Source organism: Macrotis lagotis, chromosome 1 (genome assembly GCF_037893015.1).
Source record: "Macrotis lagotis isolate mMagLag1 chromosome 1, bilby.v1.9.chrom.fasta, whole genome shotgun sequence".
Taxonomy (NCBI): Eukaryota; Metazoa; Chordata; class Mammalia; order Peramelemorphia; family Peramelidae; genus Macrotis; species Macrotis lagotis.
Genome location: NC_133658.1, coordinates 831,859,255 through 831,885,252, shown reverse-complemented (window position 1 = coordinate 831,885,252; position 25,998 = coordinate 831,859,255). Strand labels below are relative to the sequence as shown.

General features: G+C 33.5%; 1 protein-coding gene, 1 non-coding gene and 1 pseudogene across 3 annotated transcripts in view; 2 read left to right on the top strand and 1 right to left on the bottom strand.

The window, feature by feature from the left end:
* Window positions 1-16,300: 16,300 nt before the first annotated feature.
* On the bottom strand, window positions 16,301-16,402 carry LOC141510503 (U6 spliceosomal RNA). The gene has a single exon (XR_012474983.1). It is a non-coding gene; the product is annotated as a U6 spliceosomal RNA (small nuclear RNA).
* Window positions 16,403-19,748: 3,346 nt separating this feature from the next.
* On the top strand, window positions 19,749-20,063 carry LOC141488923 (enhancer of rudimentary homolog pseudogene; annotated as a pseudogene).
* A 4,567-nt stretch (window positions 20,064-24,630) lies between these two features.
* Window positions 24,631-25,998, top strand: part of LOC141508537 (sodium-dependent phosphate transport protein 3-like) — a 113,588-nt gene continuing 112,220 nt past the window's right edge. For both annotated transcript variants that reach the window (XM_074217233.1, XM_074217235.1), the window contains exon 1: window positions 24,631-24,716. The gene's annotated coding sequence lies outside the window, so the exon portion shown is untranslated. The remainder of the gene's footprint in view (window positions 24,717-25,998) is intronic.

Genomic DNA, 25,998 nt, shown 5'->3' with positions numbered 1-25,998 from the left:
TTCTAGATTTGGAGAATGAACAGATATTCTCTAACTAGTTCCAGTCATCTAATCTTATGGTCAAGAGAAGTCTTTTTTGATTGATATAGAAAGGAAGGAGAATAAGCATTTATATAATCTCTGTCGTGGGTTAGGCACTATCTTAAACACCTAATAAATATGGCCTCATTTGATCTTCACATCAATCCTACAAAGTAGGGGCTGATACCCTAATTTTATAGTTGAGGAAAATAAGGCAAACAGAATGTCTTATTTGGCATCATACAAGTCCTAAGGTCACATTTAACCTCATATATTATTGAATCTAGGCCTGGTGTTCTATCCACTGCAGTTTCTAACTACCAGAACTAGGATGTAGTCAAAAGACATTATTTACTAACTAAAGTGAACCTTGTGGGTCTGGATCTTTCCAGAATGACTGGCATTGGAAAAATATAAGCTATGGTGGTTCTTTAGAGAGATTTGATTTTCTATATTCTGGAATCAGTGGCATGGCATTGAGGGCACATTTCTATCTTTGGTTTATCCATTCTTTTCCTGATTTTAGATGTAAGGGCAGTGACTTACCTTGAGGCTTTCAAAAGGTCCTAAGTCTGAGAACTTGAGTCAATATGAGAAATGGCTCAAGGTTAGAATGTAAGGAGTGAAATTCCAAGTTCCCTACTTGATCCCTGGCAGCAGTAACCTAGATGCAGACTCTTCCATCCACCCACCATGCTGCATTAAGCCATGAAACTTCTTTAATGACACCTCAATCACCAAGGTAGCATAGAGGATAGTGTACTCTTATGTGAAGAGGGATGATGCTTGTACTTCATTCTTGCTATATCTTCTAAATTAATATCCTTTTAAAATTTAATTAATATCAATTGGTTAGTGGGGAATTTCCAAGATTAGGTACTTTAATGGATGGTATTAAAAAAGCAAAGATTTCTTAGATCCTCAGGGGTTCTACCAGAACACTCATGGAAAAATATAACTGGTCTTGCTTTGCAAGACTGATCCCAAGTGTCACTGCAAACATATAAATATGTGACTTTTATTTAGAGGGGAAAAAAAGAAATAAAAAAGAATTACCTAATTTCCAGAACAGATAGGGTTTGGCAATAATATTATTTATTTTGGTGAATAAATAATATTTTATCATAAGATTAGCATTTTGTCAGTTTTGATCTCCATTTGTCTAGTAGATTTTGGAAAAATAGTATGTAAAATATTTCCTGCATCATGACAAAACAAGCAAGAACAAAAATCAAGAAGTGGCTACTTTCCAAGGCAGTGGCATAAAAATGGTTCCTGGTAGCTGTATTCCTAAATTAGAAAATTTCAAATTCACATTATCTATGTTGTATTATATTTTTATTTATTTTGTTAAACATTTCCCAATTATATTTTAATCAGTGTCAGCCTGCATGGCCTGTGAGTCTGTCTGTTCCACACTTAGTTGATTATGATTCATTAGTTATCAAAAAAGCAGATCCTTTTTAGATAATTGAAACAATTTTCTTGAAAATTCAGTCTTCCCAGTTTCCTCCAGACAGCCCAAGGGTTAAAGGATTAAAACAGCCCAAAATAATCCCTTCCTTAAACAGGTGATGCCATGTATAGAACAACTGGCCCAAAGTCAGTTAGAGCTGAGTTTAAGTCTGTACACAATTACTAGCTTTGTGACCATGGGTAAGTCATTTAATCTCTGTTTGTCTTAGTTTCCTCAACTGCAAAATGGGAATGGGAATAATACTAATAACAGCACCCTCACAGGATTATTGTGCTGATTAAATGACATAATATTTATAAAAAGCATTCAACCAAACGTCTAACCCACATAATAGGTGCTCTATAAATATGTGTTCATCTTTCCTTCCTCTCCTTTTCTCTTCCTTTCCTAAATTTAATAAACTATTATTTCTTTATCAGAATTCCTTTAATCACTTGGCCTCTTAGATCATCTCAGGTTTAATAATCTATCTCAGTAGTCAATACATTTTCATATATTCTGTTGATTAGCGGACTCTGAAACATCAAATAAATATTTATCCATAATTGTTTCCCTTATTTAAATTATAACTTATCCTTTTACAGGAAAATTTGATATCCTGTTATATATTTTAACCTCTTTGCTTTAAAAAAAGACGATTACCAGTGATACAAAGATAGTCATCAACATTTTCTGCCTTTGTTTATCCAAAAAAAGGAACCTTTTTTTGCTCTCTCATGAATTTCCATTGCTCTGTAAATATCTTCATGAAGTTTATTCTTGTCTTGTCGGCTTAGGATGCTGACTGTTTTAATACTTCTGATCAAATCTCAAATTCCATTTTAGAGTAGAAGCCCCTGCACAGTTGTTCTTGATCTACTATTTTGAAGCCTAATCATGGCTTGAAATACATTTTAAAATTCTGCTATAATCAAAAGAAGAAAGGATTTGAAGAAACAATGATGAGCAGACAGTGCATTTTGTGCATTAAAGACAGTTCAGGGAGCAGCTTTGAATTGTCAAAATGTTATCAAATTCTTGTTCTTGTTTTAATTTGTGATTTCAATAGGATACACATTTCCTTCAAAAAATTGTCTAAAAATGTGAATCAGTAGCTATTCTTCAACTTAGTCTTAGAGAGGGACTTGAGGCCCTGAGAGGTTAAGTGATTAGCCCAGGGTTACCTAAACAATATATAGGTAGTTAGATGGAATAATGGTTAGAACAGTGGTCTTAGAATCAGGAAGTCCTAATTTTGAATCCTACCTCAGACACTTAGTGACTGTGTGACTCTGAACAAATCACATAACCTAAATCTCAATTTCTTCATCCATTAAATGGAAGTAATAATTGCACCCATTTCACAGGGTTTGGGGAGAATACCGATAGCATATTTTAAACTATGATGATGATGATGATAATGATGATGATGTGGTAGAGGCAGAGAAGCAGGATTCAACCCCAGGTCCACTGGACAATACTTGTTCTCTATCCTATGATGGAAAAGCTCTCCAAAATAAGAACATACTATCAATTTAACAGTACCATTTTATTTGCACATGTTTTAGAACTTACTTTTGGGGTGAATTGGTAAATGCAATAGCAATAGTTATCTTCTGTGGGATTCTCAAGCATTTTTACAGAAAGGGTTATTTAGGGATTTTGGAGGTTTAAAACATCTGTGTTGATGTTACAAATAGATAGGGAAATGTCTTCAATTAATCAGTCCTATTCTTTGGTTGTGCAGAAATTCAGAACTGAGCTAAAGGGGAACGAGGTCAAGTCATTCTTGAATACCCAATATTTAAGTGAAATCTGAAGGTATTCCTTCCAACCACATTGATTTGTAACTTAAATAAACCTAGGTATCTTATGTTATTTTATCAATGTAGTCTCCATAAGTTTGCCACTAGGGTGTGCACATACTATATTGGTGACTTTTCCTTTAATTGCAAGGATACTGAAGTAATATATGAATTGTCTGATATTGCAATTCTCCTTTGTTCTTGCCATATGATCAATTCATATTTTTTCTTATATATTTTTTTGAGAATATCTTTTATATAGTTTCTTCTTTGCAATTCTGCTTATTTTATGATTGTGTCACTGATATATGTATATATATATATATATATATATATATATATATACATTATCTTGATCTTATTTAATAAGAAGGCTCTGTTTCTGAGTCTTCGCCCAGTACATATGTGCTTCACCCTATTGCCTTATGTAGAAATACAAAGAAACTCATTGTCCTTTATGGTTCTGAGTTTGAAACTTTATTTTCCCAGTCTACCTCTTTTTACGTGGCTATACTGCCTCCTCCCCTAAATTTATCCAGTTAGAATCTACTTGAGTTCACCAGTGGTGAGACATTACTATAAAGGAGAATATTTCCCACAGGAACTACAAACTTAACTGTATACAGTACTTTATTTGGGGAATATGATAAAAAAAAGAAATAATACACAATAAAATATTCACTATCAAGATTTGTGCTTTCAACTTAAGCAACTTGTGCTTAACAATATTGATACAATTTCTGGTGTCTAGGAAGCATGTCTAGTAGATTTCTCTAAGGAACGCATATTTTAGAATACTTACATCAGCAGGAAAATTAGTAAAGATATTAAAATCTAGTTCATCAATTATATCTAATTAGCACCACCAGTGGGTCTACTCTTTATGTAGAGACTAAGAACCTCTGTTTCAGACCTTTTAGCTACTCTTTAATGTCCCAGGACAAAGATTTGAGCTTCCTTGTCAACCTAATCTCTTAGAGTTGATTTCCTGCAATTCTCCATTCAAGACACTGGTAGGTTTCTCCAAATGATCCTTGCCACAGTTAATTCATGATTTGTACAGAAGGAAGTCATATTACCCTGATTTTTTTCATATTTTTGACTCCAAGACCACTTTCTATATCTCTTATTAATTCCTTTATTGAGTCCCACTGGATAACAGGAATTGCACCTCCTACACAGCTAACCTCCAGCCAATACAAGCATTGAGTAAGGAACAGAGTTTATTTCATCCCTTCATAGCAGTTCATATAATTAGTAAAATAGCAGAGAAATTGCTTTCAGAAATTCTTGACAACCCAAAAATCTTAGAAAAAAGTAATTATGTGCCAGACAGAAAAGGTGGATATATACAATAAGACATCAACATCTAAGAAAGTAAAGGTTACATTAAATAACAATAGAGAACTTCAGTTCAAAAGTCCCATTCAACAATCTTTTTCCCAATGTAACTTAGAAATATGAACTTAATATGTAAGAGGAAAAAATGGACTTTTAACAAAAGAAAGATATTTGAAACATCCCTTCAAAAAAGATTTTTTTAAGTGAGAATTATTCAATTATTAAACTTTTTAAAAATTCAAATAAACAGATTCATAAACAAAGTTAATTAACACAATTACAAATGTATTTCAGCAAGGTGGCCATCCTAATTAATATCCCTCTGTTTTGATTTCTCTCTCATGATTTGGATTGCCCTAACTCTAGTGAAGGGGAGCACGGATAGCAGCCTTTTCCCTCAGAGAAGAGTCTAACCTAAATTGGATCCTGATTAAGTCCTACACATAAATCAGATTCCCCAGATGCATTGAAAAGAGAAGGCTTAGAATATTTTTAGTCAGAGAGTGGTATCTTTCTAAACTAATCTCTTGACAGAGAAAAAAATATTATGAAATATTATTAATAGTCATTTGACAGCATTAAAATTAACTTCTCCCAGAATAGTAGATATTTAGCTGCCCCTCTGGTATTTAATGCTCTTTACAATATTGCCCCTTCCTGTGCTTCTATCCTTTATACAGATTGCATTCTTCCATGAATTTAATGCTTCAGTCATATTGATAAAATCACAACCACAGTAATCTATTTCTCATCTCTATACTTTTGTACTGGCATGCTCATATATAAGCAAGAGGCATTTCCCAGTTCTCATATATAAATGGCTCTCTGAAATATTCACTTGCTCTCATATCTTGGATGATCCAGGTAACAGGTATCTCAAATTCAACTCACATTGTGGGTCACACTCTTAAAACTATAGATTCTAAGATAACACTAGTGGGCTTACTTTTAAAAATAAGAACAAAATTATCAGAGTCACATTGTGACCATTACATTCCTGACTGTGACTGGAACCAAATTAAAAAAAATGTAATTGAAAAATAATTTAACTTAATGTGTGTGTGTATATATATATATATATATATATATATATATATAATGATAGAGCATATGTAATGCTAATATGTGGTTTTTTTAAGTCAATATACAACCTACAGGGATGCTAATATAAAGTTAGTAATCTCCATTGCAAATTGAGTTTGACATTATTGGGCCAAAGAAGAAAATTAGATTAAAGCAAAGTCATTTACTGTGAAGGAATGATAAGAACAGCAGCTATACAGTATTCCTCCCATAAATCTGAGGAGCATGCTCCTACAAATGCCCACAAATTTAGTGGAATGAGTAGACATACAAAGAGTAATAGAGAATGCACGTGATGAAGGAAACATGCTTCCAGCACTGCAAATTTCCAAAGTTGTTTTTTTTTTCTTTTGAGGCATCCTCAAACTCATCCTTCTAGACCCAGAGTTTCCATGGGGCAGATAACTCAGCTGAACTCTTCTTGTTCCTTTTAATTAACAATAATTAATAATGATAATTGAAAAATAATAATAAGACCTCTACATGAGCCAAACAAAAATAGAAAAGGGAAGAGGAATATTCTAGAAATATTATAAAGATACAATCAATAGGTTTTGGAAATAGATATAATTTGGCAGAAGGGGCAAGCAAAGGATGACACTTAGCTTGAAATATTGGTGACAAACAATTATGCTCCTAAATAGTAAAAGGGTAGTCTGGGAACAGAGGAATGTTTAAGGAGAAAAGACATTGAGTTCAATTTTTGACCTATTGAAATAAATCTGTCTAGTGGACAGTCAATTGGACTGGAGATCACCAGGAAGGTTAGACTGAATAAGTAGACAGAATCTTGAGAAACACCTATGGTTAGCAGGCATGACCTAGATGAATATCTAGCAAAGAAGATTGCCAAAGAGGGTTCGATCGGGAGAAAAGCTTGTCAGGAAAACCCAAAGAGGAAAGAGAATCAAGGAGAAAAAGTGTTAGTGTCAAAGCATAGAAAGAAGTAAAAAAAAATAGGACTAAGAAAAGAACATTAGATTTGGCAATCATTAACAACTTTGAAAAAAAGTTATTTCTTTTGAATGACAATGTCAGAAGCCAAACTGTAGGGAATTAAAAAGATAATTCAAGGAGAGGAAGTCAAAGGACCTTTTAAAACTAGAATTTCAAAGGCATTTAAATCAGAAAAGTCAGGAGAGATTGGGGGCAAAAAAAGATGAATGGGTGGATCAAGTAAGTATTATTTTGGTTTTTTTTCCTTGAGAATAAATGGATGTATTTATAGGCAGTAGTGAATTAAATGGTAAACAGAGAATGATTGGAGATAAAATAAGAGACTGGGTACAAGGGAACAATCTCTTAAGGAAAACAGGATAGAATTCAGTTATTTGTGCATGTAGAGAGATTAGTCTTGGCAAAAAAGGAGGTCATCTCTTCAGGTGAGACAGTAGTAAGGAGCAGATTGTGGTGGAAGACATCTAGGGGTTGTAAGATGAGGAGGAAGGAAGGAGGGAGCAAGGGAGAAGTTGGTCTTTGTGATTGATCTCCTTTTCAGTAAAATATAAGACAAGATTCTGAACTAAAAGGTGAATAGAGAGGCAGTCCTGAGATATTTGAAGAGGGATAAAATAGATAATATGAATTCATTATGAGACTTCCTTCCAGGTTTTATCTAGAATTTCGTGAAGAGTTACAATTAGCATTAGTGGGAAATCTCCTTCCCTTAGATCTTTGCAGCATTGTGACATGTGTGTAACCAACTTACTTTGAAAGGACATTAGATTGGATCCTTAGTTGGCCAGTCAGTATAATTCTTTATTTCTAGCAGAATAAAAGACTAATGAGCAAATAAATTCCTATTAGATTGTAGCCTTTCATTGTCCCCAAACATTAGCCAAACACCTGAAGTTAAAATCTTTCATCTTAAATCTTATCTCATTCAATTGGAAACTTTTTACATTGATCAAGGAATTCTCCTGATATAACTCTCTTCTATAGACCAGTTAGAAATAAATTCTTATAGGAAAGAGGATATTATATTTTTGTCCTTGTATTCACAGGGGCCAATAAAGCAAAATAGGTGGTGGTAAATAGATATGTATTCTATTAAATTAAAACCTCTTCTGCTAGCCAGTGCCAGTCCAAAATAATGCCAGTAGGATAATTCAATAAGCCTCTATCATGTGCCAGGTGCCTGGTTAACTAGGTTTAAAGAGCCAGGGGCAGAAAGTTGTGTCAAAAACAGGAAGTTCATACCCCATAATTGGAAATTCACAATACAATTTCAGAAAGACCTGCCAAAATGAAATGCTTGGGTTTCAGGCTTTGGGAGTTTGGTGCCAATACAAACCCAAGTCTATGAATTAGTGAAAATCATAGATAAAATTCATTACACTCAAAGACTGTATGTAAGAGTTTTGCCCAGGCCTAAGCCAGTTAGCACCATTATTGTCATTAGAGGTCTCTTACTGATCAATATCTTGATCTATCCTCTGTGTATATACATGTGTGTTTTTAAAAATAAATTATTAAGAAACAAAATTGTGGAGTGGTAGAAGGAGCACTGAATTCAGATCCTGACCATCTAGATGAAAATCACAGCTTTACTATGTGATCTTGAATAAGTAATTTAACATACTGGCCTGGTCATGGCTAGCATCTGGCAAAGACACAACCATTGGACACTGAAATAAATGTGGAGAGATGGGGATACCCTGGTAGACCTATGAATTGGTTCAATTTTAAAGTAAATTCATTTAGAAATATATATTTTAAAATGTAACTAAAATTTCCATTCTTTGAATCAGAGATGCCACCATTAGACATATATACAATTGTTCATGGAACTAAAATTTCACTACTCACAGAATGTATATATGAAAGTATGCTGAGATCTTGCCAATATCATCAATAATATCATCCGATGCATGAACTAGTTATTAATCTGGAAAGATTCAGAAGGAGAAGACAATATTAGAGATGGAAACATGTTTAAACCTAGAAACTTACAAAATCAGAGAAAAGGGCATGCAAGAAGGAAGATTTAGGCTATAGGTTATTAAAAAAACCTTTAAAATGTTATAGGTAGAAGAAAGGGGTAAAGGTAGAATAATTTAATGTCACACTCAAAGGCTATGAATTTTATCTCCACCCTTTTGCTGTGTTTTTGACTCTTAAAACTCTTAGTACTGGAGATTTCCAGGTAGAGCCAAGATGGTGGCATGAAGTTAGCATGCTCCCAGATCATTCCCTACAAAATGTTAAATGAAGCCTCTCTACAAACATTAAAACTACAGATCCTACCAAAAAAGAGACAGAAACAAGTTTTCATCTGAGGGCATCATGGAGGATCTTCAGTAAATGTCTGTCTCTTTTGGGAGAAAAAGGAAGTATGGCCCATCTAGATAGGAGAGTGGGAAAACCCGTGGGAGACGTTTAGCCACGGTACAGTCCTGGTCCTGGCAGCCAGACAACAGCACAGATCCCAACAGCTGGATAGCAAGCCAGCAGGGAGGAGCCCAACCCCAGACAAAGTCTGAACCCTGGGAATACTGGGGCAAAAGACAGGACTGAGTTGGGCATAAACGACTGCATAGGAAGGACCTAGAGATAAAGGAGGAAACAAACCTCTACATAGGTAATGCCTGGCTTGCATAGACAACATCTTGGGCAGTGATAACCCAGGGATCAGACCCCAGTTCAAACACAAAAAATTCAGGAATATACTTTTTATATTCCAGGAGCAGTACTCCAACAATCAAAATAAGAAAAAAAAGCTAAAAGAACACTAACCATAAAAAGTTACAAGGCATTAGTAGATACCAGGTGAAGAGGTACAAAGATCTATTATAGTAGAAGGAAAGAAGGGACAGTGTGAACACTGATTAAACTCTACTCAATACATTTGACCCACTTGGGTTAAAAAATCTAACCTACCCTACAGGGAAGTTGGTGGGGGAAGGGAACAAAAAGGTAAGATGGAACTGATAAAAGGGAAATGAAGTTGCAAGTGAAGCTAAAAAAAAGGTTAAAATTTGAAAGAAAAATTAAAGAGGAAAAGGGGAAAAATCATTGTTATAGAGCAAAAAGAGAAAAGGGGGAAAGTACAAACAAGGAAAGAAAGAATGGAGGGAAATACAGAATTAGTCATCTTAATTATAAATGAGAATAGGACAAACTATCCCATAAAACAGAAGAAACTAGCAGAATGGGTTTAAAACCAGAGTCCTACAATATATTATTTACAAGAAACACATTTGAGACAGAGAGATACACAGAGTAAGTGTAAAAATTTATTATGCTTCAGTGGAAGTAAAAAGATCAGGGGTAGTACTACCTCAGACAAAGCAAAAGCAAATTAAATCTCATTAAAAGGGATGTAGAAGAAAACTACATCTTCTTAAAAGACACAATAGGTAATGAAGTTATATAATTATTAAACAAATATGCACCCAGTGGTATAGCATCCAAGTTCTTAGAAGAGAAGCTGAATGAATTACAAAGAAACATGGACAGCAAAACTATAATAATGGAAGATGTCAATCTACCTTTCTCAGAACTGGATAAATCTAACTACAAAATAAACAAGAAAGAAATTAAGAAGGTAAATAAAATCTTAGAAAACAGATACAAATAGACTACTGGAGAAAATTGAATGGGGATAGAAAAGAATATGCCTTTTTCTGTGCAAGGCATGACACCTGTACAAAATTTGACCCATGTTAAAAACCTTACAATTAAATGCAGAAAAGTACACTTTTCAGACCATGATGCAATACAAATTACTTTTAATAAGGTGCCATGGAAAGAGAAACCAAAAAAATGGAAGCTAAACAAATTCATATTAATGTGAATCAAACCACAAATAATAGAAATAAACAATCATTTCATGCAAGAAAATGGTAACAATGAGACAACATACCAAAATTTATACAAAGAAATTTTTAGGGCAAATTTTTATCTCTAAATGCTTACTTGTATATAATAGAGAGGTCAATGAATTGGGTATTTAACTAAAAAAGTTAAAAAAGGAACAAATTAAATATCAAATTAGAAATTCTACAAAGTCAAAGGAGAGTTTAAGAAAATTGTAAGCAAGAAAACCATTGATCTAATGAACAAAGTTAAGAGTTAGTTTTATGGAAAAAAACCAGTGAAATTGATAAACCTTTTGTTAATCTAATTTTTAAAAAAAGAAAGAATACCAAATTTACCAGTATCAAAACTGAAAAAGATTACCTCTCCACCAAAGTCTAATTCAGAGCTATTTTTCCCAAATGACTACCAATAAATTTGATAACATGAGTGAAATGGATGAATATTTACACAAATACAAACTACTCAGATTAAAAGAAGAGGAAACAAAATATTTAAATAACCTCATTTCAAAAAAAAATAGAATTTGAAGAAACCATTAATAAACTCTCTAAGAACAAGTCTCAAGATAAAGATAGCTTTACTAATGAATTCTACTAGTTCAAGAACAATTAATTCCAATTCTACATAAATTATTTTAAAAAAATAGGAGCAGAAGAAGTTTTGCTAATTTCCTTTTATGATACCAAGATGGTGCTGATACCTAGACCAGGAAGAACCAAAAACAAAGAAAATTATAGACCAATCTCCCTAATGAACTTAAATGCAAAAATGTTTTTTAAAAAATTTAGCAAAGACATTACAGCAAATTATTATTAGGATAATACACCATCATTAGGTAAGCTTTGTACCAAGTGGGCAGGGATGATTCAATATTAGGAAAATACTGAACACAATTGAACATATCAATAGCAAAACCAACAGAAATTATGTGATTATCTCAAAAGATGCTGAAAATACAATATCCATTCCCATTTAAGACCACTAGAGAGTATAAGACTAAATAATATTAATTTGATTGGGGTTACATTATTGGAAACTTCAACACATATTATATGTGAAGGAGATAAATTAAAAGCATTTCCAATAAGATCAGCAGTGAACAAGGATACCCATTATCACTGCTGCTATTCAATATATTTTTAGAAATGTTCACTTTAGCAGTAAAAGAAGAAAAAAGAAATTGAAGGAATTCGAATTAGCAATGAGGAAGCAAAACTTTCATTCTTTTCAGATGATGTGATGGTGTATTGAGAGCTCCAGAAAATCATCTAAAAACTATTTGAAGCAATTAACAAATTCAGCAACATTGCAGGATGTAAAATAAACCCAAATAAATCATCAGCATTTCTATATATGAACAAGAAAACCCAAGGCAAGAGAGATAGAGAAATTCCTTTTAGCACAACTGCAGACAACATGAAATACTTGGGAATCAGCTTCCCAAAACAAATCCAGAAACTGTATGAATATAATTTCAATACACTTTTCACACAAATAATATCAGACCTAAACAGTTGGAAAAATATAAATTGCTCATGATTGGGTCAAGGCAATATAATAAAAATGTTAGTTCTATCCAAATTAAATTACTTATTTAGTGCCATTCCAGTCAAACTTTCAACTATCTGTCTTATGAGATAGGAAAAAAATAGTAACAAATTCATCTGGAGCAACAAAAAGTCAAAAATATCAAGGGAACTAATGAAAACAATGTAAATAAAGTTAGTCTAGCTCTACCAGATCTAAAACTACACTATAAAGTGGCAGTCATCAAAACTATTTGATACTCGTTAAACAATAGTGCACTGGGGGATTATGATATACAAAAGAAACAGTAGTAAATGACTAAAACACTTTACTGTTTGACAAACACAAATATTAGTTTCTGGGAATTAGAACTCACTATTTGACAAAAATTGTTGGGAAAATTGGAAAATAATATTGCAAAAAGTAGTCATAGAACTACATTTCACACCCTATACCAAAAGAAGTTTGAAATAGGTACAGGACTTAGAAATAAAGGGCAAAATCATAGAGAAATTAGCAAAACAGGATATACTCTATCTACCACATCTATGAAAAGGGGAGAAATTAAAGAACAAACAAGAAATGGAATTCATTATAATTTGCAAATGGATAATTTTGATTTTATATAATCATATGAACAAATGCTCTAAATCATTACTGATTAGAGAAATGCTAATTAAAACAACTTTGAGGTACCACCTCACACCTATCAGATTGGCTAAGATGACAAAAAGAAAAAATGATCAACTGTTGGAGAGGTTGTAGTAGGAATGGGACATTAATGCACTGTTGGTGGAGTTATAAGCTAATCTAACTATTCTGGAGAGCAATATGGAACTATACCCAAAGAGCAATAAAACTGATCTCACCCTTTGACCAGAAATACCAATATAGGCCTACATCCAGAAGAAATCATAAAAAATGGGAAAATTCTCATATATTTCAAAATATTCATAGTAACTCTTTTTCAGAGTCAAAGAATTGGAAATTGAGAGAATGTCCATCAATTGGGAAATGGCTGAAAAAAGTATGATATACAAATGTTATGGAGTAGTATTGTTCTATAGGAAACCATGAATGATCAAATTCTGGAGAAGCATGGAAAGAATTACAGGAACTGGTGCTGAGTGAAGGGAGCAGAACCAAGAAAACATTGTACATATTAACAACATTGTGAGCTGACTAACTTTGATGGATGCAGCTTATCTCAGTAACTCAGAGAACTAGGATAATCCTGGGAGACCTGTTATGGACAAGGCCATCCACATCTAAATGAAGAAAACAAAACAAGCAGGGGAAAAAAACCCCAACAAAAACCTACAGAATCTGAAAGAACACAATATTTACTTTTTTAAAAAAAATTATCTTATATTTTTCTTTCATTCCATGGTTCTCTTCCTTTCCCCTTAGTCTTAATTACTAAAATGTAAATATGCCAAGCACAAATGTACACATACAATGTTCACTAGATTATTCACCGCTAAGGGGAGTGGGGTGAGAAGGGAGGGTGAAAGTAAATTATGTAACAATTATACATGTGGATGAATTTGAAAAACTTTCATAACATGAAACTGGAAAAATAAAATAAAATACCAATAATAAGAAAACAGTCTTAGTGAAGTAACTGGCACATAATAAGTACATAATGCATATATATTTAAGGTTTCAAGTTAAAAACCCTTTATAATGCAACTCCAACTTATTTTTCTTCTAAACTGTTTCCATATAACTTTCAGTCAACTCTACAGAATACAGAATATTCCAGCTAAATTGACCTACTTGAATTTCCTGAAATACTTCCCCTTCTCAGCTAACTGTGGATTTTTTACTTTCCATCAAGACTCATCTCCAGAGCTACCTCTCATAAGTGGTCTTTCTAACCCCCATGAATTTTGGGTCTCCTGACCCTGAAATTACTCTGTATTTTCTTATTGATTTATCTTCATGTGTAGAACATAAACTTATTGTCATATCTTTGAACTAGTACCCACCAAAGTCACTGACACATAGCATTATTAAATAATTGTTAAAGGAATTCAGGTCAATTCTTTACCCTTTTGATAGACATTAAGTATAAAATACATCTTACTGTAAATCATTGTCAAAATCTAATATAGATGAGGACTACTAATCTCTACAAAAATCTCTGCTATGGTTTGTTCTATTTCATTTATTCTGTTAAACATTTCCCAATTATATTTCAACCTGGTTTGGCTGTCTTAGTGAGTGCTGTGGCCCCCATCTGGCCCAGGCCACATGCTTGACACTTTTCCATAAATAACAGTAGATCTAAATCTGAACAGCTCTGAGATTTTCTGAGGAAAATTATGAAACATAAATTGAGGCAACCAAGTTCTCTGAGGGTTTAACCCTCAAAGGGATGGTTTCATGTGTTCAGCTCCTCCCTAGAGATCCATTGGTCTGATTGTTGAGTCTCACCTGAGATGAATTATTTAAGTTAGAGATCTATAATGCTTTATTTTCCTCATCAGTAATCTGACTATCTGCCTTGCCACCAGGACCAGAAATCATACATTGAAAATGCAACCCTGCGGCAAACTAGGTAGTGCAATTAATAGAGCACTGGCCCATGGGTCAGGAAGATTTGAGTTCAAAACCAGCCTCAGCCCTTAGTAGCTGTGTGACCCTGGGCAAGTTACTTAACCTCCAATTGCCTAACAAAAATGAAACTCGTCTATTTCTAGAACTTCTACCCACTAGATTAATTAATAAGCCCTTGTCAGGTCTGCTATTTCTTGCAGAGCTTAGCATTGCTTTGACTTTACTCTTTCTCCACTTTCTTTCCAGTTAACTTAGCTCTTGCTATCCTTCTTCCAACCTCCCCCCCTCTAAGTTTCCAATAATGTAACTGCAATCAAATCAATACAGCCTCTATCAATCTCCCTCCTGTCATTCTACTTTTCAATTCTTTAACATTCCTAACTAAAATATCCTCCAGGATTGTGCTGTAAGAGGTTCAGAAATGTTATAAAAACCCTAGGAATCTGAATCATATAATTCAAAAGAATTAATATGAAAATTATCTTGAAATTATAAATATATTATGTAGCAATTAAACCCACAAAAAGCAGTCACAGAATCAAGTGCCTCGAACCTTAGGAAGCTTATTCTGAGAATTTTAGGGCTAATTTTGTCAGATTCCTTCCCATTGTCTTCTAGAATTGGACTATTAAAACCTAACAGCCTTTGAATATCATTCTATAATCCCAAGTCCAGGTAAAGTGAGAGAATAGGAGGGAGAAAGAGAGCCACAAATGGAAAGATAGTAAGAATTGAAGACTGACCCAATGCATTCTCTCAGAACTTTTAATATCTTTCCAGGATTAGTAACTACATAGTGACATTAACAAATCATTTTTTATGGTAGCTGAACCTAGGCCTAAATTACTCTGTAAATCTTACTCTTCATGACACATAAATCTTATTTTTTTTTTGTTTTTTGCAAGGCAATGGGGTTAAGTGACTTGTGCAAGTTCACACAGCTAGGTAATTATTAAATGTCTGAGGCCAGATTTGAATTCGGGTTGTCCCGACTCCAGGGCCAGTGCTCTATCCACTGTGCCATCTAGCTGCCCCAATACATAAATCTTTTACAAATGGCAGGATAGGTTTTCCTGCTCTACCATGGAAATGTGAAATAAAGCAATTAATACAATTAGTTATTAGAGTATCTTATATGCAGTACATTTTCCCTACCTATCATATTTTTATTGTTAACCTTTTTTATTCAATTCATTTTAAAAATTCCTAAATGTCAATATAAAGACTAACGGACTGCCTTCTGTGGGGGTTGGGGGGTGGGGGAAGGGAATCAAGATTAGTGGGGAAATTATAAACTCAAAATAAAATCTTTCTAAAAAAATTTCCTAAGTATATGTTTATAACCTGTTTGCATCTACCATAAACCTCTTTCCCTTGCCCTCTATGTGATATAATTAATCAAAGATGGTTTTATCAAAATTTAATAACCCTACCATAACAATCATATAATGATATTTTTTAACATTAATGAGATTTTTTACCAGTGATGGAATTAAAAAAATCTAAAATGCATTCCATGCAAATTTATATATATATATATATATATATATATATATATATGTATATATATATTTTTTTCTCATAACAATTATGCTCATGATACAAGTGGGCCATGCCACAGGCTGTATTTTGGACCGTCCCGATATATGGCATTGTTATAACTACATCCCTCCTTTTCTTTTTAAAAAATGTGAAATGCTTCATGAATTTGCATGTCATCCTTGTGCAGGGACCATATTCTTCTCTATCATTCCAATTTTAGCATAGGTGCTGCTAAAGTGAGCACTAGAATGATATTTTTAAAAGATGGGCCCTTGTTTCTATGGGATCAATGTAAATGTTTTCTAAATTCATTTCCTGTCCTTTCCTTTCCTTCAAAACTCTGCAGTATGCTGGTAAAATCTATGGAGTTCTCATTTTTCAGTTAGTAACTTCTGTATTTCCCCATCATTTTCATCAAATCGGTCTGGATGTTTGGGAATGTTCTTACCCAGAAGGAAAGCAGTGCTGTACACCAAATCTCTGAAAGCTGCCCATTCTTTTTCTGCTCCACTGTTGCCAACTATGTGTTAATTCTTCTGGTAATCATTTGCCTTGGGGTTGCCCATTTGAATGAATGTGAATATTTAGCTTGGAAAGGATGTTTGTAATCATTCTAGCACTCTGCAAATACATTACTTTCTTTCCTGTCACATTCTGCCTCTCTCTTGTCTTTACAATCACCAGGTGCCAATATTTGCTATGAGGATACATCCAAGGAATTTTATTACCTTTAGAGAAACAGAAGACAGTGCTTGTGATGAGAAAATAATGAGATGCACAAGTCTTCTTTAGTAGGTGACTATTGTGGATACTGTTTCGACTCCATTACTCCCAAAGACTCCCTGCTGTGTTTGATAGTCTGAGCCTACTGTAGCATTACAGAATTATAAGCTTGTCCTCTTTGTGCACACTGATGAGAGGGATCTCCAGGTTTTCATAAAAGTTTTCTTTATCCTCATCAGGGTTCATCATGGGACAAACATAGCCCTGAGATGGTGTTTTTCTGAAAGTGACAACTGCACTATCATGAGCCTGTCATTCACTCCATTAGATAGGCATTCAGGCTTTTTGACTAGATTAGTTTTGATTGCAAAACCTACTCCAATTTCACAATGTTCCCCTACTTTGTTGCCAGTTCAGAAGAAAACATATATGCAGTTCTGACTTCAGTAAAGTGACCTTCATTTGTTGATATTGTGTCACTCAGGGTTGCTATTTGACTGTGAGACCTGCTGAGTTCTCTTACAACAAACAAAAGCTATTTGATCTGTAGGATCTTGAGTGGTATATGAGTCTGCACACATTCCATGTACCAATGTTGAGTGGAATCATCTTTGAAGAAGTTCAGTAAAGTTCTTAGGAGCTGTTTAACTTTATTGAGTCCCTCATGATTAGTCTTTTGTGTTCAGTTTTTAAGGTACCTTAAGTTTTCCATTTGTATGACAAATTCTCTATTTAGCTCTGGCTTTTCTTCTGAAATACCTAGAAGTCTTTTATATTATTAAATGTCCATTTTATGCTGAAAGATTAATTTTAGTTTTGCTCAGTAGATGGTTTGTGGTGTAATCCTAGTTCCTTTGTTATCCATAATATCTCATTTCAAAAGCTCTGCTCCTTTAATATAGAAACTGATAAATCTTCTGTAATCCAACTAAACTGCCATGATATTTTAATTGTTTCATTCTGATTGATTGAATATTTTCTTCTTTACTTTGGAGCTCTAAATTTTGAGTCTAAAATTCCTTTGAGAACATTTTTAAATCTCTTTTAGGAGGTATGTGATGGATTCTTTCAATTTCTATTATATCCTCTAGATCAAATATATCATGGTCATTTCCCTTCATAATTTCTTGAAATAAGAGATTTCTTAAAATAGAGGTTCTTTTCTTTATTATGACTTTTGAATAGTTCAATTATTCTTAAATTGTTTCTTCTTGATCTATTTTCCAATGAGGTTGTTTCTCCAATGTGATATTTTTTATTTCTTTGTTTCTTCAAGTCTTTTAGAGTCATTAATTTCCAGTTGCCTAGGTCTAATTTTTAAGGTATTTTTTTCTTCAGTGAACTTTATACCTCTTTTTTTTTTTCATTTTTCCTATTCTACTTTTGAAGAAGTTCTTTTCTTGAGTGAATTTTTATGGCTCTTTATGGATATGATTAAACATGCACATATACTCTATTATACTTATTTTCTCCTGTCATCTGTTTCTCTGAAGGAAGATATCATCTTCCTTCATAAGTCCAAGTCTTTCTAAGTTTTTCTAAAACAACCAGCTCATCATTTTGTACACCCTAATCCTTTCTGGATTCAAACAGCATTTTCCTTCATAGGGTCATTAAAGTTAACTTGAGTATTCATAATATTCATAAACCAATATTGCTGTTATTGAATATAGTGTTCTCCTGGTTCTAGTCATTTTGCTCTTTATTGTTTCATGGAAGTCTTTCCATGCTTTTCTAAAATCACTGCATTCTTTATTAAGTAGAGTAATCATACCATCTTTTTTTTAAGTGATTCACCAAGTGATGGGCATCCCCACAAGTTCTTTGACATGACAAAGAGAGCAGCTATAAATATTTTAGAACATTTAGGTTCTTTTAAATCTTCTCTAATCATCTTGGGATGTTTTATCCCTAATAGAGATATTGCTGGATCAAAAGGTATAGGTGGTTTAAAAACTCTCTGTGCATAATTATAAATGTCTCTTCCAAATGGTTCGATCAGCTCACAGATCCACCAACAATGAATTAAGGTCTCAATTTTTCTATATCTTGTTCAATATTTATCTCTTTCCCTTTCTATCATTTTAGCCAATGTAATAGATGCAAATGATATCTCAATAATGATTTAGAGCATTTTTCATGATATAAATTGTTTTGTTTTCTTCATCAGAAAGCTTCCTGTTTCTATCCTTTGACCATTTATCAGCTAAGGAATAACACACATTCTTAAAAATTTGACAAAGTTCTTTATATACTTTAGACATGAGACCTTTGAGGAAATGTTTATATATTTTTCCCCATTTTCTACTTTCCTTCTAATCTTAACTATCTTGTTTTATTGTAAAAAATGTTTTTAATTTAATGTAATCAAAATTACATATCACAGCACTATCTCTTACTTATAAACAAAGAACGATTCCCATCTTTATGTCTCATAGACAGCACATTCCATATTCTTTGAATTTTTTTGCAGTATCTCCTTTTATATCCTGTTCATGTATCCATTTTGAACTTATCTTGGTAAATGTTCTATGTTCAAATTCTGCCAGTCTTCTTTCCAGCTTTCCCAAAAATTTTTACCAAATAATGAATTCTTATTCCCAAAACTTGAATCTTTACAGTTATCAAATATAGGGTAATTTTGTTTTCTGCTTTAGTGCAGTTCCACCAATCTATGTTTCTTTTTCTTAGCCAGTTCCATGTAATTGCAGCCTTTTAATTTAGTTTAAGGTCTGGTTTTGCTAAACTTCCCTCTTTTACCTCTGTTTCATTAGTTCCTTTGATACTGTTGACATTTTATTCTTCGAAATGAATTTTGTTGCTCGTGTTCAGTGGCTGTGGCGGCGGCAGCGGCGGAGCGCAGCGTGATGTCTCACACCATTTTGTTGGTCCAGCCTACCAAGAGGCCAGAAGGCTGAATTTATGTTGATTATGAATTAGTGAATGAATGCATGGAAGGAGTTTGTAAAATGTATGAAGAGCATCTGAAGAGAATGAATCCCAACAGTCCCTCCATCACATATGACATCAAACAGTTGTTTGATTTCATTGATGATCTGGCAGATCTTAGCTGCCTTGTATATCCAGCGGACACTCAGACATACCAGCCCTACAACAAAGATTAGATTAAAGAGAAGATTTATGTGCTTCTCCATCGGCAGGCCCAAAAAGCCGGCAAATAATTCCAATGGCAGCCTTTGGGGGGGGGGGGATGGGGGAGGGCTTGGAAAACAGGTGTGTACAGCATGCTGTAGGGGGGGCTTTGTATTATAGAAGTCCTGTTTGCACTTTGTTACAATATAGCCAAGGTCGAATGTATTAGGAGATTTTTGTCTTGTTCAATCTGAAGCCCTTGTCCCTCCTTAATTACTTTTTCCTTTTTTTTTTTTTTTACTAAAAAGTAGCTGAAAATTTCTCTCCCATCAGTTAGCACTTGGTTACAGTTCTTCCAGCTATTCATATCTGCTTCATAGTGCTCACTGTATTTAACCTTCTGTGTGAGGGTTTTCCAGAATTTAATTATGTCCTCAAAACTCAAATGCTTAATAGAGAATACAATAAATGCTCTTTAGTTTAAAAAATGAATTTTGTTATTATTTTTAACTCCATAAAATATTTTTGATTATTTAATTGGGATGGTATCAAATATACATATTACTTTTGATAAATTTGTCATTTCTATTGTATTGGCCCTGCCTAACCATGAACAACTAACATTTCTCCATTCAATTAAATCTTATTTTATTTGTGTACAAAGTTTTTTATGGTTTTGTTCATATAGCAACTGAATTTGTTTTGGTAAGTGTATTATTACCAAATAAATAAGATTTTTTTATATTGTCTAGAGCTATTTTAAATGGAGTATCTACAGCTATCTTTTTTATAGCATCCCACTGATAACATGTTGAACTAATTTTCAATAAATAATGCTGATTAATTATGAGGGATTAACTTGTAAACTTCTACTTTTCTGAAATTATTATTTCAATTAACTTTTAGCTGAATCTTTAGCATTTTTCAAGTAGGCCATATGCAGAGATAGTTTTATTACTTATTCCCTATTCTGATTCCTTCTATTTCTTTTTCTTCTCTTATTGCTATTGCTATAATTTCTAATATAATATTTAATAATATTGTTCACCTTGTTTTGGCATTCTTGTTGCACTCCTGATCTTGCTGGAAAGTCTTCTAACTTATGTCCATTACAAACAATGTTTGTTAATAATTTTAAGTTAAGTACTTATTATCTATTTAATGAAAAGCCCATGTATGCCTTTGTTTTCAAGTGTTTTTAATAGAAATGAATGCTGTATGTTACCAAATTCTTTTTCTGCATCTATTTCTTCATATATTATCATATAATTTTTGTTACTTTTATGAATGATATTATGTTAATTATATTAAAATTTTTATTAAAATCTTTATATTAAACCACTACTGAATTCCTTATATGAATTCAGCTTGGTAATGATATATAATCTTTGTAATTTTTTTGTTTTTATTTAGGATTTTTGCATCCATATGCTTCAAGGAAATCAGTCTATATTTTATTTTACTGTTTTTACTTTCTCCTCTTTTAAATGAGTGCATTGAGCTATGTAAATTCTAATGTCCATTTAAGCTGCAAATCTTCCATTGATACTTTAGTGAATGAGTGGGAAGGATGAAGGTGCAACTAGGTTAACCAGGAGAGAATTTGCCTATTGGGAGAAGCAAGAGAAGTGGGATGATGATCAAACACTTTAAGGGGAGGAACATCTACTATGTCACAAGCAATGAACTAAACACTTTAAAATTATCTCATAAATCAGTGTTATTTCTATCCCCATTTTATATATTAGGAAAGTTAGGCAAAGAATTCAGATACTTGCCCAGAATCACACAGCTAGTAAATGCCTGACCTATAATTTGAACTTGGATCTTGAGTTCAGACCCAGTGCTCTGTGCACTGTGGTTCCCCTAGTGACCTTGTTAAGTGAAGTTTAGAGAGATGAAGGGAGAATCCTAGGGATAAAATATTTCTCTACATACTCATTTTTATATGAGAATTTATAGTCCTTCAAAGTTTGGTCCAGTCCACTTTCTCTGGCTTAATGTACAATAAACAAACAAAATCAAAAAACAACTACTACTCTCAAGGAGCTCCCAATCTAGAGGGGGAAGTCTACAAGCGAAGTGTCTTCCCCAATTACTCCCCCCCAAAAAATTACCTTGTCATTTTGCATAACTGAGTTAATGTTGCCTCCCCCAAAACTAGTTAAGAGCTCATGAAGGAAGCCAGGATGTTGGTGCTTTGGAAGCAGGCTGATCAGCTCTCCAGGGAGGAAAATGGAAGCACAGCCTGGCCTCACCAGAACCTGGAAGTTTGTTGAAAGGTAAGGGCAGGGGGCGGCTAGGTGGCGCAGTGGATAGAGCACTGGCCTTGGAGTCAGGAGTACCTGAGTTCAAATCCGACTTCAGATATTTAATAATTACCTAGCCATATGGCCTTGAGCAAGCCACTTAACCCCACTGCCTTGAAAAAACTTAAAAAAAAGGTAAGGACAGGTGAAGATAATGAAGTGGGCTATGGTGAAAATATCTGCAGCTCATGTAGGCAGAAAGCAGACACTGTCTTTCAACAAAGGAGAGAAATAATTTTAACATTAGGGATTTAGCCTGGAAGGGAGATAATTAAGTGCAATTTTTGCATTTTACAGTTGAGAAAACTGAGGCCCTCTGAACTAAAATGATTTGCCCAGAGTTTCTTAGATATAGATCACCTGCAGAATTTGAACACAGATCTTCTGACTTCATATTCAGAGTTCTTTTTATACCTCTCTTGCATCTGAAGATTTAATTACTGTTTGGCACTGGTCTTTTCAACAGGAAAGTCTTAAAGACCCCATTTCAATAAAAATTCATCTTTTCATGACAACTAAGTGGGGCAGTGGATAGAGCCCCAGCCCTGGAGTCAGGGGGATCTGAGTTTAATTCTGGTCTCAGACATTTAACAATTGCCTAGATGTGTAACTTAGGGCAAGTCCTTTAATCCCACTGGCATAAATAAATTTTAAAAAATGTAAAGTCATCTTTCCCCCAAAAGATAATACTCAATTTTGCTGGATAGCTGATTCTTGGTTGTAACTCAAGGTCTTTTGTCTTCCAGAATATCATATCCTAAAAAGCCCAATCCCTTAAAGTAGAAGCTGCTAAATCCTGTGTTATTCTGATTGTGATTCCTTAATAGTTGAATTGTTATTTCTGGCTGCATGTAGTATTTTCTCCTTGAGTTGATCACTCTCGAATTTTACTATACTACTTCTTCTAATTTTCATTTCAAGCTTTCTTTCAAGCGGTGACTAGTGGATTCATTCAATTTCTGTTTCACCTGCTGGGTCTAGGATATTGCAGCAGCTTTCTTTCATAATTTCTTGAACGATGTTGTCTAGGCTCTTTTTTGATCATGGATTTCAAGTAGTCCAATAATTCTTAAATGATCTCTCTTGGATCTGTTTTCCAGATCAGTTATTTTTCCAAAGAGGCAAAAAATATTTTCTTTTTTCTATTTTCTATTTTTCTATCTCTCCTATTTTTCATTCTGAATAATTCTTGATATCTGATAGAGTCATTAACTTCCACTTGTCCAATTCTAATTTTTAACAAATTCTGTTCTTCAGGTAGCACCTCCTTTTCCATTTGACCAATTCTATTTTTAAAAGAACTGCTTTCTACATTGAATTTTTCCCCACATTTGGCTAATTCTGCTTTAAAACTGTTTTCTTCAGCCAATTTTGTGCTTCTTTTTCCAAGCTATTCTCTTCCATAACTCCTATTTCTTTTCTCAGTTTCCCCCCCTTCTTCTCTTACTTGATATTTAAAATCATTTTTGAGCTCTTCTTTTGAGCTCATTTTGGGCTTGAGATCAATTCATATTCTGCTTTTAGGCTACACATAGTGGCATTGTGACGTGGTTATTCTCTTCTGAATTTGTGTTTTGATTTTCCCTGTCACCTTAGTAGGTTTTTATTGTCAGAGGTCTTTTTGATTTTTTGTTCATTTTTCTAAAGCTGAGCTGTGCTCCTGCGATAGAAAGGACACTGTCCCAAGCTTCTTTCACTAGGCAACCAGAGAACTGGTCACTGACTATCTGGACTGTGGTCTCTGGGGTTGGTCCATTGTTCTAGGACCACCAGGTTTACAGGTGATGATGATGTTTGTCCTTCATTCTCAAAGAAAATTATGTCATAAGGGAGGTGATGCCATGACAAGCAAGTGAATTGAATTTGAGTTAAGGGTGCTGTGCTAAGACACTAGTCTCACTTTCTCCTCCAGAGCTATCTGGGTCCAGTGACCAGATATGAAGCAGGATGACTAGAGACTGCCCTGGATGTGAGGCAACAAGTTTAAGTGACTTGCCCAAGAGCATCTGAGGCCACATTTGAACTCAGGTCTTCCTGACTGCATTGCTAGATCTCTTTCCACTGCACTACCTATCTCCCCCAAGACTAGTCACACATTTGTGGTGCCCTGGGTTTTAGTGCTGGCAATTTGACTACTCACTGGACTCATTCACATAGCTGGTGAGCTATGCTATTGACTTTGCTAAGTCAGAATCTTGGAAATTAATTCCTGATCTGTGCTTTGACTAACAACTTGCTTAAACAAACAGTTACCCAGAACAGCCTAAGGCTAATAGAGTTGCCAATCAGGTTCAGGTGTTCCAAATGCCCTCAAAGTATCTCCTATAATCTATCTCTAACCAGTTATCCCATCCTCTACCTGTCTCTGTGCTCAGAGCTCCTAAACCTTCTGCTGCTATTGCAGCTGACTTTAAAGGCTACTACTGGTACCAGGTAAGTAGACAACAAATTGTTACAAACATCTTCTGCTGATCTCTTAAAGAGTTTAGCATGGGAAAAAATGTCTCCTGATGTTTTATGGAGTCTGCTACTATAAAATATAAAATAGTTTGAAGGAAAATGTAGAGGGAATTCAGCTCGGTTAGAATCCCTGTACTCTACCATCTTGACTCTCATTAATTTCCATTTATAAAAGTTTCTTTTTTTAAAAATTACAGAATTTCTATTTTAGTGGTCAGTTGCTTAAATTTTTGGTTTTCTAATCTTATTTTTGGATTTTTATACAATTTAATTTTTCCTATTTTTGATGAAAATGTTTATAGATACATTTTCTATAAGGTATGTTTTGACAACATTCCATAATTTATATCATTTCATTTTTGATATAATCTTTAAAGAAGTTGCCAGTTGTTTCTGTGATTTTTTTTCTGACTCACTAATTCTTTAGGATAAAGTTCTTACTTAGTCCCTAGCTATTTTCAGTTCCTTCTTTTTTTGATTTTTTTTTGTGTCAGTAAAAGATAAGTGAAATATTCCTACTTTCTGTGTTTTTTGAGGTTTTATAATGTGTAATATCATAATATATAAATTTTTGTCTCTTTTAATTTCCATACAATAATTACAACAAGTCTATCATATGAAATTTTCTATAATTCTATATAGGGCCTAAAGTTTTATGATTAAATTTGTCAACCACTGCAAGCAGTTCATAGAGGTCCCTGATTATTTGTGTTTCTCAGATTTATTCATTTAGCTTCGTATATATATATATATATATATATATATATATATATATACACACACATACAAATATATGTATATATATGATATAAAATTTGATGGCTATATGTTAAGTATTGATATTAATTCACCTTCTATAATAATCTTCATCATAATACAGATTTCCTGCAGATGTTTTAACTAAGTTTTTTTTTGTTGTCTGTCTGAGATAAGGATTTTTCCTATAACTTTTTTAATTTCAATTGAAGCATAATTCATTTTTCTCTAACATTCCTTTTTCAATTCTTTATTTTTCAAGTTTGTGTATCTTGAAAATATCATATTGAAATCTGCTTTTCAATACATTATGCTATCTTCTTCCATTTTATGTGTGAGCTTTTCTTATGCATATTTAGAATTACAATCATTAATTGTATTTTTTCCCTTTACCATATTCTTTTATTTCTCTCATACTTTTTTCCTTTCTTTGCTTCCCTTACAACTTTACAAACAAGTGACATGGAGTGTTCTCATGATTCAATGCTCGCTGAAATAT